At 39.4% G+C, this 12,814-nt stretch overlaps 1 protein-coding gene across 4 annotated transcripts in view; it reads right to left on the bottom strand.

Annotated features, from left to right (window-relative positions):
- Positions 1-12,814, bottom strand: part of LOC135493434 (relaxin receptor 2-like) — a 224,447-nt gene that overhangs the window by 142,970 nt on the left and 68,663 nt on the right. The window contains exon 1 of one of the 4 annotated variants that reach the window (XM_064780780.1): positions 714-752. The exons of the other annotated variants lie outside the window; for them this stretch is intronic. The gene's annotated coding sequence lies outside the window, so the exon portion shown is untranslated. Of the gene's footprint in view, positions 1-713; positions 753-12,814 lie in introns of those variants that run through there. 4 annotated transcript variants of the gene reach the window in all.

The raw sequence follows: 12,814 nt of genomic DNA, 5'->3' as shown, positions 1-12,814 counted from the left end.
CCGTTTAGGTAACAACATGATTTAACTTATACAATGTTTGACACTAATTAACCACGATATGACATGACATATATCGGGTGATCTAAAAAAAATTTCCCCGTTTACGCAGTCAGCTCTGCCATTTTTATCATTTTTGACCCTGCTCACAAGATTGGCCATACCTTTTTCAGCATCATTGGAAGTTGATTAAACTCTAGTATTGTATTGGCAAAAGGTGTGACACTAAGGCTATTATGCTTGAAATTATGTGAAAAAAAGTTTATCTGCATTAAACTATGTACACACGATCTACAATTTACACCAATTGTATTCGTGTACATAACCAAACCAACTTATTGCGCTCGTCTGCGCCATGCTAGGCAGCCGGTCGTCGGTGGAAACCTCGAGAAAACGACTTGCCGCAGCTGAGAAAAGCCGAGACCGGTGCTACTGGATCCGGAGTGTAGGTAGTCGTTACCGGCAGGTTTTTTATGATTAGGCTGTTAATATAATGAGAAGACATGAAAGTCAAATGTGAACAAGTATCCAATACGACGGACGTAAACAGCACCCATGCATCGGTCCTTTGGACTGGGAAATTAACAGCTCTGACCAACGCACAACTAGCACCGATGTCCAAGCCTTTCGGATGGGAGAGTGTTATTTAATAAACGAACATTAAACAGCAAAAACCGCCCGTCGACCACCGCTTAGAGACAACCCATCGTACTTACCTGGTACTCCGCTATGACTCGTCCCAAGTTACCAACTGAATTGATTGAAGGGAGCCTCTTATGCTTCCATCCCCCATGGCATCATTACTTTTGATAACCTCGTGCTCTAAAAGATACGCGCTGTAAGTGATAACGTGGCAGCTTAACCTAGCCAAATCAAGCCGCGCAACTAAATCATATCGAACACAAGCATTCAGCAAGGTGACTATTGCAATCAGGTGTTTTTTACTCATTGATATTTTGTTCGATACGATTAAAGCTTATATGGGTATATATTACATAAATCCGATAAGGCTTCATTAGTTCACCTGGACGCACGATGAACTTAAGGTATAAAATTGCCGTCCTGAACCAATATCAGGGTCATCATCAGGACATTGTACATGTGGTTTATCTCAGGAAACGAAAATTGTACCAACCGATTACACATCTTCATAACGGTTCATAATATCCTCACTAATTGGTTCGGATCAAAACCAGGTGTATATACGTACAAATGTATTCCGAAATCTGACCCGAGCATTTGAAAGAAGATCGCATACTTCAGCCAGCCTGGACTAGTTTTGTTCTACGAACGACAATAGTTGTCACATCCAAGTGCAGAGCGAGCGATGAAGAAGAAGAAGAATTACCAGCGCATATCGCAAATTCGCTAACATTGATGACCATAATTATGGTAATTTCCGTTCTTCAAAAGCTGGCAGGATTATAAAACCCATCAAAGGTCGTTCTCGACCTGACATTGCCTGATGGGAAGCAACGAAAACAAAAGGTAATGTGCATTCCTTCTCAAGGAAAGGCCATACTTTCTTTACTTGAATAGTCACGAGGGTATTACCTGCCGTTAACTGATAAGAGGAAGGCCATTTGAACTGTCTTAGGGAGACGTGGTATATAGATTTACTGGCGGATTAATGAGTCAACACCTACTCGACGAGAGTGATGGCATCTAGTGCGTTGATCTTATTCCAAACATCCGAAAGGGACCGATGATGCCTCATCGGGACAGAAAGGAGCACTGTGTCTCCTGCAGCACATCTCAAGAAAAGGCCAATCTCCAATCAAGTCAATATCACAAAGGATGTTTTCTATAGTAACTTTGAAATAAGGGCACTCGATATAACTCTGGAACACATGTCATGACATATATAACTTCAAGCGGACATCATCGGTTCTTCTAGATAGTGTAAGGGCCTGGAGGAGTTTGTAAACCAATTCTCCTATCTCTCTTGATCTGCCGATGATAGAAAACAAAGAAAATGTGCCTTTGGCCTCACAAGGAAAGATCATACCCTCTTCTTGAATAATCTTGAGGGGATGATGCCAGTTCTTTAAAGGGAACTTAAGTGATATGGAGACATACATTATTGTATCATTGATTCGCTTAGTGTGCTGTCCTTTGCCTCGTTTTGTCCTGAACATCCTTGAGAGCTTTGCAACCAAAAGCCAGTCTTTGTTGTCCTGATAAAAAAACAAATAAAAAGCGTACGTGTAGCACAATATCATTTTGTCCCCTGCATGTCACACAACTCGAGAAAAGGCTAATATTCGTCCAATTCAATATCACGAATGTTGTCGCTTGCTGAACGGGAGTGCCGTCTTAAATATTTAGAAAGAATGATATGTACAAGTACATGCTGATTTTAAGTTCACCTATGAAATGCCGTTGAGTGTGGTATTTTTTTGTTCTTTATCTCCTTTAGCAAATGTAAAGGTCGTTGTAAGCGAAAAGTATGCATTTCTGGCATGTTGATAACAACACTGGAATACAGTCGCGTCTCTTGGTACTGCTGAAAAAGGACAGTATTTTTTAAGTTCTATATCTGATCATGATATCACGAAAATCGCTGTTGCTGCATAACCAACTGAGATTTGACGAGAAAAATACATCTTGTAGGATTATGACTAATTGGGTAGGGTTGCTGCGACAGCATTCGCTTAGACATGGTAAGAGCGAATACCTTCACACAAATGAAGACGTATTTGAATTTAACGTGTCTTTAATTAAGACTTGATACATATTCTTTCCTCAAATCTGTCTCATTCACGTATGTCTTAAAGGGTAACTCGTGTCAAATTTCACCATATAATGTTTTAGCTGTTTTTGACAAATGACTACGTCACTTTCTCATAAATCGGTAAGGTTTTCGAATCGAAATGCTCATTTTCTAGAAATTGATGGTTTAATCCCGCCCGGACGGCTCGCTTCGATGTCGTTTTCGTTGATGACGTCACAACGTGAACATTTTCGCGTTCGCGGTGGTTTACATTCAGCGATTTTATAATAAATCTAATCAGAAATGGAAAATTTGAGCTTTACATTTGTGATCAACAATTAAAAACGGACGTATTTCCGCAAAGTTGTAAATCACATCATAGTATCACTTTAACTGAGTAGCGGAACAGTAAACATGGTAAAAGGAGCAGCATTGCATGTTGTATAATAACAATTAAACTTACCATCGCCGTATGGTGATTACCGAAGACAGCAGGACTGGTGTTTCTGAGAAATCCAGAGTGAAAGACGTGAGGTGACTTCTAAACTACCCGGTAAAAGTATTTTTAAAGATAAAATTGAATAGATGTGTCTTCGTAAAATACGTGTACACAAAGACTCTTAATAAATACTCACAAAGCCTCGACAGACATTGCATCCTGGCGGTGCGACACTTGGCATGTTACCCTCCGTGGCGGGCAATCTTTATATATTACCATATGTTTCAGGAGAAAAAAAGCTCTGTATAAAGTCAAGTGATTGAATGAAAACAGATTCACTTCATCCGCCACCAACCGACAGAACATGCGTCCGTCAATTCAAGAATAAAACGTAGCGGTTTAATCAAATGGAATCTGTTAAAGGGACAATATAGGCAGCAGCTCGGCAGGCATGATAAAGTAACATGAACAGGGGTCCGGCCCAAAATCGTATTCTGACAGTTTATAGAATGATTATTCTATCAAGCCGATGGCCGTAAATAGCTCAGAGATTAAAGAGCATAGAATCCTTTGTACATTCTATCCAAGGACATTTCAAACTGCTACACCGGTGATGAAGGCGTTTTTCACTTCAGAAGATGCACAAGCATTTTCTCGTTCAACAAATTGTCGATGTCAGGATAATCCTTAACTATTTAGTCTTCGGTGCGATTTCGACGAAGAATTAGAATAGACAAAGGAGGGGTGGGTTTCTTTGCCAGCTAGTCTCTTGTATCTTTTTGTAGCCAAATGCTCTTGAAGATTTGAGAAGATTTTACTTTTTTTTATTACATCAACGTTGACATCATCAAGCAGCTTCTTAGATAACAACGTCAAGCGGCTTTATATTACATTCTGAAGACGGGCAACGGCGCTGAACCAAAACATTAATCACACGATTATATTCATATTGCTCATGATTTCAGGAGAAAGAAAGACTAAGCTGTTTTCTACTAAGCCAGGTAAAAATAGCATTTTCCTTGCAATAAGCTATATTCTGAAAAAGGTCGGTGGGGTGCACTTTTTATGTTAATATTTTATTGATCGTAGATACATACGTGATAAAGGCATATCAATATGTTGACAAAATTGAGGTTGAAAGAGACCTGCCATGTGCTTTCAATGTTTTGTACATTGTACCCAGCTGGGCACAAGGCCCTTCAAACCCTTGGGCCTCTTGTTTTTCATTTTGATAACTAAACATCTTTGTATCTGTGTGATGCCTATAGATATTCACAGATGTTCGGTGATAATTACAATATTTTGACAACAGGTAGGCATTTTGTCTGGAGAAAATGAATGTTTTAAGGTAAACACACTGGCCATTTATTCTTTGGTTTACTGTATGAAATTGGTTAGAGTCTTTTTAACAATAATCTATTGAAATTGACGGACAAAATACTTAGAATATAATAAAGCTTTTTTACATATTTGTAATAATGTCCCGCTGACCCTTATTTCCTACTCTCTACTCGGGAGTTAATACGTTTTTTATAAATTAGCTGACGTTGTGGATTATGACTAGCCTTTTACAAACAAACCGCGGCCTACTGATCTCTGATATCATCAAGATGACGAATTATAGAAATAAACGCTTTCACGCACAATTGAAACGAGCAATGAAACCCACCCATATTTCGTTAGCCAATTCGTTGTCACATCTTCCATGCATCATTTATTTCCATATGTAGCATGATAAACGAGATGGCTAAAGATCAATTCTCTTCAGATAGTCTGTGTTAACAATCATCTTTTTAGCCCTTGCAGAATGAAGCGTTACTTCCAGCAAAACAAAGGTTTGATGAAGATTTGTGTAAACCGATGCCGTCTAAATGCGCGCGTGTCATGTATCCACATGCCCTGATTCTTATTGAATATCTTATTCAGTTTCGTGTCAAGTACCTTCACAATATACTTGTAAGATTCTTAAGCATGAGCACAGTTTACAATTTAAAGCCTACTCATCAATAATCATTTTACACGCCTCAATAAACCATTACTTGTGTCAATTAGTTTCGTCGAAAATTATTGATGGCCGAATCGGCTGACTACACGTATTGTTCGCTTCCGCAATTTTCCTAGTATGACACTTAATAATCAAGGTCATTTTTCATTATGTCACTGATCAATTTACTTTTGAATAATGTTCCAGAAGCAGAGGACATCATTATTTGGCATGCAAGTTGGACGAACACATAATATAAGGATTTTCATATTAAAGTGTCTTGGTCATTTAATTACTTAGTGTCAGTTACGTGATGTAAAGTGATTTTAGACAATTTGGCTCCTCCGCAACTCAGGATCGAATCAACCCAAACTTTATTGCAATTCAGCCGATCATGACGTGATTCATGTCAGTAACTTAATTTTTGCCTTAATTCACAAAACAAATTTAAAAAACACTTTTTAAAACGTCAAAATTAACTTAAGACTATTGTCCGAGAGCTGATACCCTATTGTAATGCTCGACTATCTGTTCAGTAATTAGGCTCACGGAACAATTGGCTCCACCGGAGGATGTGAATTGTTCGAATTTGGTTGGGGCTTGTAAGCGAATCGTTCACATATGGCAATATAAATTGTGTACTTCTGTGTGTACTTGGTTGCAATCTGTTTCAAATCTTTGCTGTTATCAAACAAATCTTAAAACCCCTAAGACCTTTAATGGAAAACAAACACTTCAGACATGACAGGTTTCATCATAATCAACTCTCGGAAATCGGCCAGGCCGGCATCGACGCTCTTGAGAAACGCTTGCTTATGTCGAAAAGATTTTCAAGAATCAATTATAATCGAGCTGCTGCAGCCGCGGCTACTGCTTTCCGATATTATATATCACTCCATTTAGCTACTCACGAAAAGGGCAACGACGTACTTTGATACTTAGTAATCAATATCAGTTTACGAGTGTATTCTACTTCTAAGGATACCGCCGTTTCTATCTCGTATCATATTTCCTCACGCGCCCTTCTGTTTGCCGAAGTCATCACCTCATCTTGCCAGTTCATTGACTCCGAAAAAGCTGGCAAAGAAACTTTTTCCGTCAAAGTAATTGATGACTACCTTCAGTGAATATGAGCAAAAAAACACGTAATGAGGCGAGGTTGTAATCGTTTTGATATAAGCTCTCAAATACGTTTTTAGCTACATGTATTGCATCTCTAACGCACTAAGCATCCCCACCATTTTCTTTCTCCTGCTCTCATAATCACTTTGAAAATCCCTATCTCGATCGTAATCATAAAATGACAAACGGGGTAATACATTTCGTAAGGCCAGACTAATACCTCCTAATTGTATACCAAACTGCTCTCAATCACCTAGAAATACGATGAGTCGAAAAAGAAGTGTTACGCTGAAGGAATGGGTGGCTTTTTATTTCAATAAAAATGGGTTTTTTATTCTTGTGTTTCATTGGCAAACTGTACATTTCTAAAAGTTTGGGACGAATCTTAAATTTTGTTATTACTCTAGGTATGAGAAGACACGATTTTCGTTAATCGTCGCCATCGAAGGGTTGATAAATTCCTAGTGTGGGAATTTCCGAAGCAGGCGGAATTCCGTGACGTCATTTCGATTTCACCTGGTCAACAGTGCCACTGGGGGCAGTAAAGGGAGTGTTGTTTTGCCGAGATTTAGGGGGATGAAGCCTTGATAATTACGCGTTTTCTTTCCTATTTTGCCTATTTTTCGTTCATTCATGCAGCAATTGGTTTTGTAATTGAAATCGTGTTATTTTAAAAGCGAAAATTAAATTGATTTGACAACAAATACAAATACATTAATGAATGCCAATGCCAATTTCCGTTCATCATTATAATATCGCATTAATTGCTTTCTGTAATTAAACTGGTACGCCGAATTTACTTCAAATTAATAGGCCATGTGTTGAATGAGATTCGCCGCTTGCAAGAAAAAAACCCATTCATGATGAATTGCAGTTCGGCTTGAATTAAATCAATATAAACATACGCAAACGATTTGTAATACATGTACTATGTATTAACTATCATACAACAAACCCGAATTGCAATTTTGATTAAAAGTAAATGTCTAGAAATATGCCCTTGAACAGAAAAATCTCATTTTTCAGAAATATTTATCGTTCTAAAAAAAAGAGTCCTGAGAGTAACATTGACTATATGGAGGATTTGATACGTGACGTTTTCACCTCTCTACAACATTTTCAAGTACTACTGACTATAAATTGTAAGTTAGCAGCAAATACTTCTCAGAATCACGATAACTGTCAAATGAAAGTGAGTAGAAACAGTTACGATTGTTCTATAAATCAATAAATAAAATGTAAAAACACGAAAAAGGCAAAATATCGCGCCTATTTTGGCGATAAATGAAAAGTTTAAGACAAAAATAAAATGTTCATGATTTTCATCGTCGCGAAATCTGCGAAATTAGTTTATGGTTGGTTGTGCATATCGCGCCACTACGGCTGTGAAAGCTGGACGACAAACGCCGAGACAGAGCATGCAAGCGTTTGAGATGAAGTGCCTGCGGAAACTACTTGGGATCTCATTCCGACAACGAAGAACCAATGTGTCAGTTCGACAAGAGGTGGAGACAATGTGCACTCCTGACCACCGTAAAAAGACGGAAGCTCAACTGGTTTGGACGACTCGCTTGCAGTCTTGCAAGGTACTGTCGCTGGAGAGAGAAAGCGAGGAAGACCAAAGAAAACGTTGATGAATAACATCAAAGAGTGGACCGGCCTCACAACATCTCAACTTATCCGGAAGGCCGATCACAGATCTACTTGGGCATGCATCACTGCTGCCAGCTGCCATGGTGCCCCTAAGACCTTAGGTCACGGGTCTTAGTAGTAGTAGTCGTCGTAGCATGTCATTAGGCGGAAACTAGCGGAATCCGTTATTGTAAATAAATGACCCGATAAACTGACTGGTGATAAATTCGCCCAAGCGCGGACAAATACAGCATGGTCACCGATATCACAGCGACCTTCACCGAATCTTCACGTCAGGTAATTGATTCACAGTACCCGTACATAATGATTATTAATGCGTACGATTCAAGTATAATAATGTTCCTTGTCTCTCTGGTACATATGTCTCATTCATCATTAGGTGGCTCATGCCGTCAGTGATAAATGACAAATGACCGTAGCAAGGGACCATCAATCATATGTAGGAAATACAGATACAAACCACTAGGTGACACAAAAAAAACTATGATATACTTTTGATCTCAGTGAGTAGCTACTAAAATATTGATTTATTTTTTGCAAAGTTCTGCCACTGTAGCCGGGATCAGTATTACTGTGGTGTCCGTTGGTTTGGTCTAATTATACCAGTAGCTATAGCTAGTGCGAAATAATCATTTACAGTTTTCGCCACTTCCGCAGTCGAGCAGGTTTTACCAGTCACCTATCAAAGCAAGTAATAACATCAGTAATAAACTACCCGTCGCTTTTTTATGTCGGGGGGGGGGGGGGGGTTACAATAAACGTTTTCTCCTTTTTTTTCTTATCACCAAGGTCCTATTGTACACCACTCACATCACCTTAAAACTTGATTTTTTTCAAGACAGAAATGATGATCAACCATGTATAAAAAGACGATATAACGTACACATTGTTCTCCTGATGTCACCGAGATTAGTATATTCTCAGCTTGGTTAAAAAGTACACTGGTCCCAATTAACCTTTGGGGAGGAGGGCGGGCGATAAATACTTCGAAATTAAACGAAATAGTGTAAAACTGCAATGAGTTATCAAGTTATCAAAAGATCGATAAATGTGCACAGTGCCGTGATATCATACGTTTGGCTGTACGTACAACTTTCAACATTGATGATAACGCATAAAATGGAGAAAAAATCAATTAGTATCAACCGTAGTCATCGGCTCGCGATTTTTTCGAAAATGTCTCTTCGGTTAAAAAAAATTCGAACGACGTCGGGAGTACGGTACGGCGAAAAGGGACGTTCCCGCTAGGCAAATCAATGACCCCTATCTTGCGGGGAAATTGAAGACGTCGTAAGTGAAAACAAAACTTTGAAAAACTGGTATTGGAAAAAAAATCATTCGCTGCATGATAAAACACTGAATAAAACGAAATAGGCATTCTTTTTCAAGTTCCAACCGCCTTTAGCACTATTCAACGTCATAGATTGTATAGGGATCAGTTTTGAGATTGATAGAGGCCAAACGAGTTACCTTGATAAAGTTGATAATTGTTCAATGCGGTACAACAATACGTCGATGATTTTACAAAGTTACCAATCTGCAACTTTTCTGAAATTGAGATAACAGCGCCATCTGAGTTGTACTAGCCATGTCTACTTACGCACCAACTATCATGGTGATATTCAAAGCCAATGTCAATTCTTATAACGCTTTACCCTCTATTCATGCATTTCGTGCCATTATACTCTTTCATATGTAATGCACAGAGTCATTCAAACTATACGGAATCTTTGAGTGGAATTTTCTCAAAATGAAAAATTTGCTGATTAGTCACATGGTAAAATCATCGACGAATGGTGACCGTGCCAACGAGAAACATCGATTAACCTTGTTATAGGAGTTTCTGAAGTCAACATACGCTGTAAGAAATATCCTAAATTAAAAGTGTCAACAAATTCGTGACACACATAGTATGATTTGTGGTATTCGAATGATCACTTAAGGGCTGCATGGCGATTTCAAATCTATCGCTTGCCTGGGCTCATAATAAATGAGAAAATTGGGATTCAATCTGATCACTGCAATTACTAATATAAAGTCAAATCCATTTAATAAACTGACACGATATTTGGTGTCCCTATCGTGTCTGATTTTGTTGAGATCAATTTTTTAATTCTGATAAATGATCGAACAGAGCCTGACGTAGGCACATGCTCAAATCAGATGGTAAAGGTCGAAGGCGTTGGCCTGTTTGCCTATGTGTATAGAATGATAATCCATACGGGCTAATGTCCGCCCGTGCAGGGTATCAGTTGCCGGTCCTATTTTGTATCCAATTGTAGAGCCGTATATCAACATGATCCATGGCCGCTACTGCCGAAATAGGAGGCACAATGAAATATCGTCAAGCGAAGTACTAAGTCATGATACATCGTTTGAGGACTCATCTATCGTCCATGACAAACGTTTCAACATATTTTGATACAGTGCAAAGTCAAAGCTGGACACTACAAATGATGCACAGTGATCTCATTTCGGGACAATGTTTGGAAAATCTCTTATGTAAACTTTATGTACATGTATATCATATTATCTCCTACTTGTCAGCAGCAATCCTAACCTATCAACGTCTCGTCTCCGAGCTCGAATGATTTTCCTCCAGCGATGTCAACAAAATGCTGGTTATCTATTCGTCTGAGAATCGTTCGAGCAAAAACTTTTTTTAATGTCAGGAAAAATCATACTCAGACGAAGTTTGCTCTGGTTTTAAAAATGAAACCTGCCTCAAATTGATAACAAGAGCATTTCTGGTACAATGAAGCGCTGTATCAACATCTCGAAACATGAAAAACATGGAGTCAACAGCAATTTCAGGATGATTAGATTGCTCGCTTTTTTTAATTACTAAATGATATTGAGCCAGGTTGCGTCCCAATCATGCTCAGCTGAAATAGACGATAATTCCTGTCTTTTTGGAGAAATAAACTAGTTGAACAATTAGAAATTGACATGGTTAGGGTATAACTATTGAAGGGCTTATAGAAGAATAGCCCCACGTGGAAAACCCTGATACGATTCTCATACGATTTTCAGCTACCTTATTTAGTGTCGTGTATCGTGAACAATGCATATATTCCGTGCTAGATTATTGTGAGATTCTAGATTTTGCTAGATCTTGACTAAGAATCTTACGAGAATCTTATTACGAATGCATATGTAAGAGAATGCGATCTTAACTATTTACAAGAATCTTTGATATGGGGGAGAAATTAACTAAATAAACAATGTCGGTTCCTGGACGATTATTGGCTCACTGTCTATAGTGACCATTAAAGTTGCATGGGTTTTTTAACCTCATTTTGCGATAACCTCGTTTGTCCATAAGGGCTGACCGATTCGGGCGCAATCGGCATCATTGGCTGTGTTTGGCATCATAGGTGTGTCTCGTGAAGTGATTTTGGACAACAAACCATCGTATATATCTGTTTTTTTCGTTTTTCCATGTAATTTTGCCACGCCCCTTTTCCAGGGTGTTATTCATATTGATTAATTATGGTCATAAGCGCGCAGCAGAAAAGCCGAAGGCTTTTCTGCGAAGCGCTACTATGGTTAACGTGCATACGACGTCATCCAATGTAAACAATGTTTCTCAAGTCCATGGATTCGTTTCAAATGGCTTAAATTTGACTTAAAATGGCCGCCAGAAGAGATAAACGCGCGAAAGTAGCAACTCGACTATTCTGAGCTCCGAGAGAGAACCACACGATTATTCTCACTGTTTTTTAATCAAACTTCAATTTCTGGGGGTTTACCCCCCGACATATGTGTTTTGATTTTTGATACTTTAGTGATAATATCCAAAAGATGCTTAAAATGGATATAATCCCGAAATAATGAAGCAAAAGACGGGCAGGCGTTCAAGAAAAAAAATTTTATTTTGAGATTTCAATAAACCTTTCGAACGAATTCCACATATGCCGTGGTGGGATCCGAAGACACCTTAAGGAGGAATGTATCTTTGTATGGGGTACCATTGGTTCTGCAGATCTTCTGGTTTTTTCTAATCAATAATAATAATCAATATTCGCTAGCAGGCTTTTTATGCTCCCAGGTATGAAGAGCGTTCTATGTTCCTCAGGTTCTTTGTTCATCAGTCTGGTGTTCCTCAAGAGTCAATTGTCTTCCAGTCTCTTGGCCTGCGAAAACCCTTTCCAACCAATTTTTTATGCATTAACCATTCGGCAACATGTTGGTGGGGGAAAAACCTGATCCCTGACCCCTTGAATTGGTTGCCCAGGTACGACCACAAGCAATTGTCTCAAAGAAGCCACCAGTACGACCTCTTGGTAGTCTTGCCAATATCATGCCAGTGAAAAGGAAGGGTAATGATGGTTGAGGATTGCAGTGAGGGTACCATCGAAGGAGTACCTCTTCCTCGCTCTGGGTTAAACGTGTCAAAGGCCTGCACCATCATGAAGGTTTGGAGGTTCCACTCAAGCACCCCGGAGTAAGCAGCTCAGAAGGACTTATTGAGAGGCCAATAGGGGGGTTGAGGGGCCTTCCCCCAATGCACTAGCTAAAACATGTCAGAAGGACGGGGGTAGGGGGGGGGGGGCTCTCCATGGCGACAGTTGCGCGAGTTCAATAGAGCTTGCACTTTACATTAGAATCTGCCAGAGTCCCAGACTACGATAGTCTGGACACCTTTCGGGGGGAGGGGGACATTTTCCATTTCTTTGCCGGCTATTATGACGATGGTGTTGAGTTACTGCTAATGCGATACACGGAGAAAACTGTCTATCACAACAAAAAATTGGCGGAAGGAACTATAGCAGGGTCCCAACCAGGGGGTTTGGGGGGTTTCCCCCAACCTAAAGGCGCTGCGCGCTTACTAGGGCACTGCACTGATAATATTATGTACGTACATTCGTACAAGGGGACGAGCCTACTATGTTCCAACAAATCG

The sequence above is a fragment of the Lineus longissimus genome, chromosome 9 (assembly GCF_910592395.1).
Source record: "Lineus longissimus chromosome 9, tnLinLong1.2, whole genome shotgun sequence".
Classification (NCBI taxonomy): domain Eukaryota; kingdom Metazoa; phylum Nemertea; class Pilidiophora; order Heteronemertea; family Lineidae; genus Lineus; species Lineus longissimus.
This window is presented reverse-complemented; position numbering and strand designations above follow the sequence as displayed.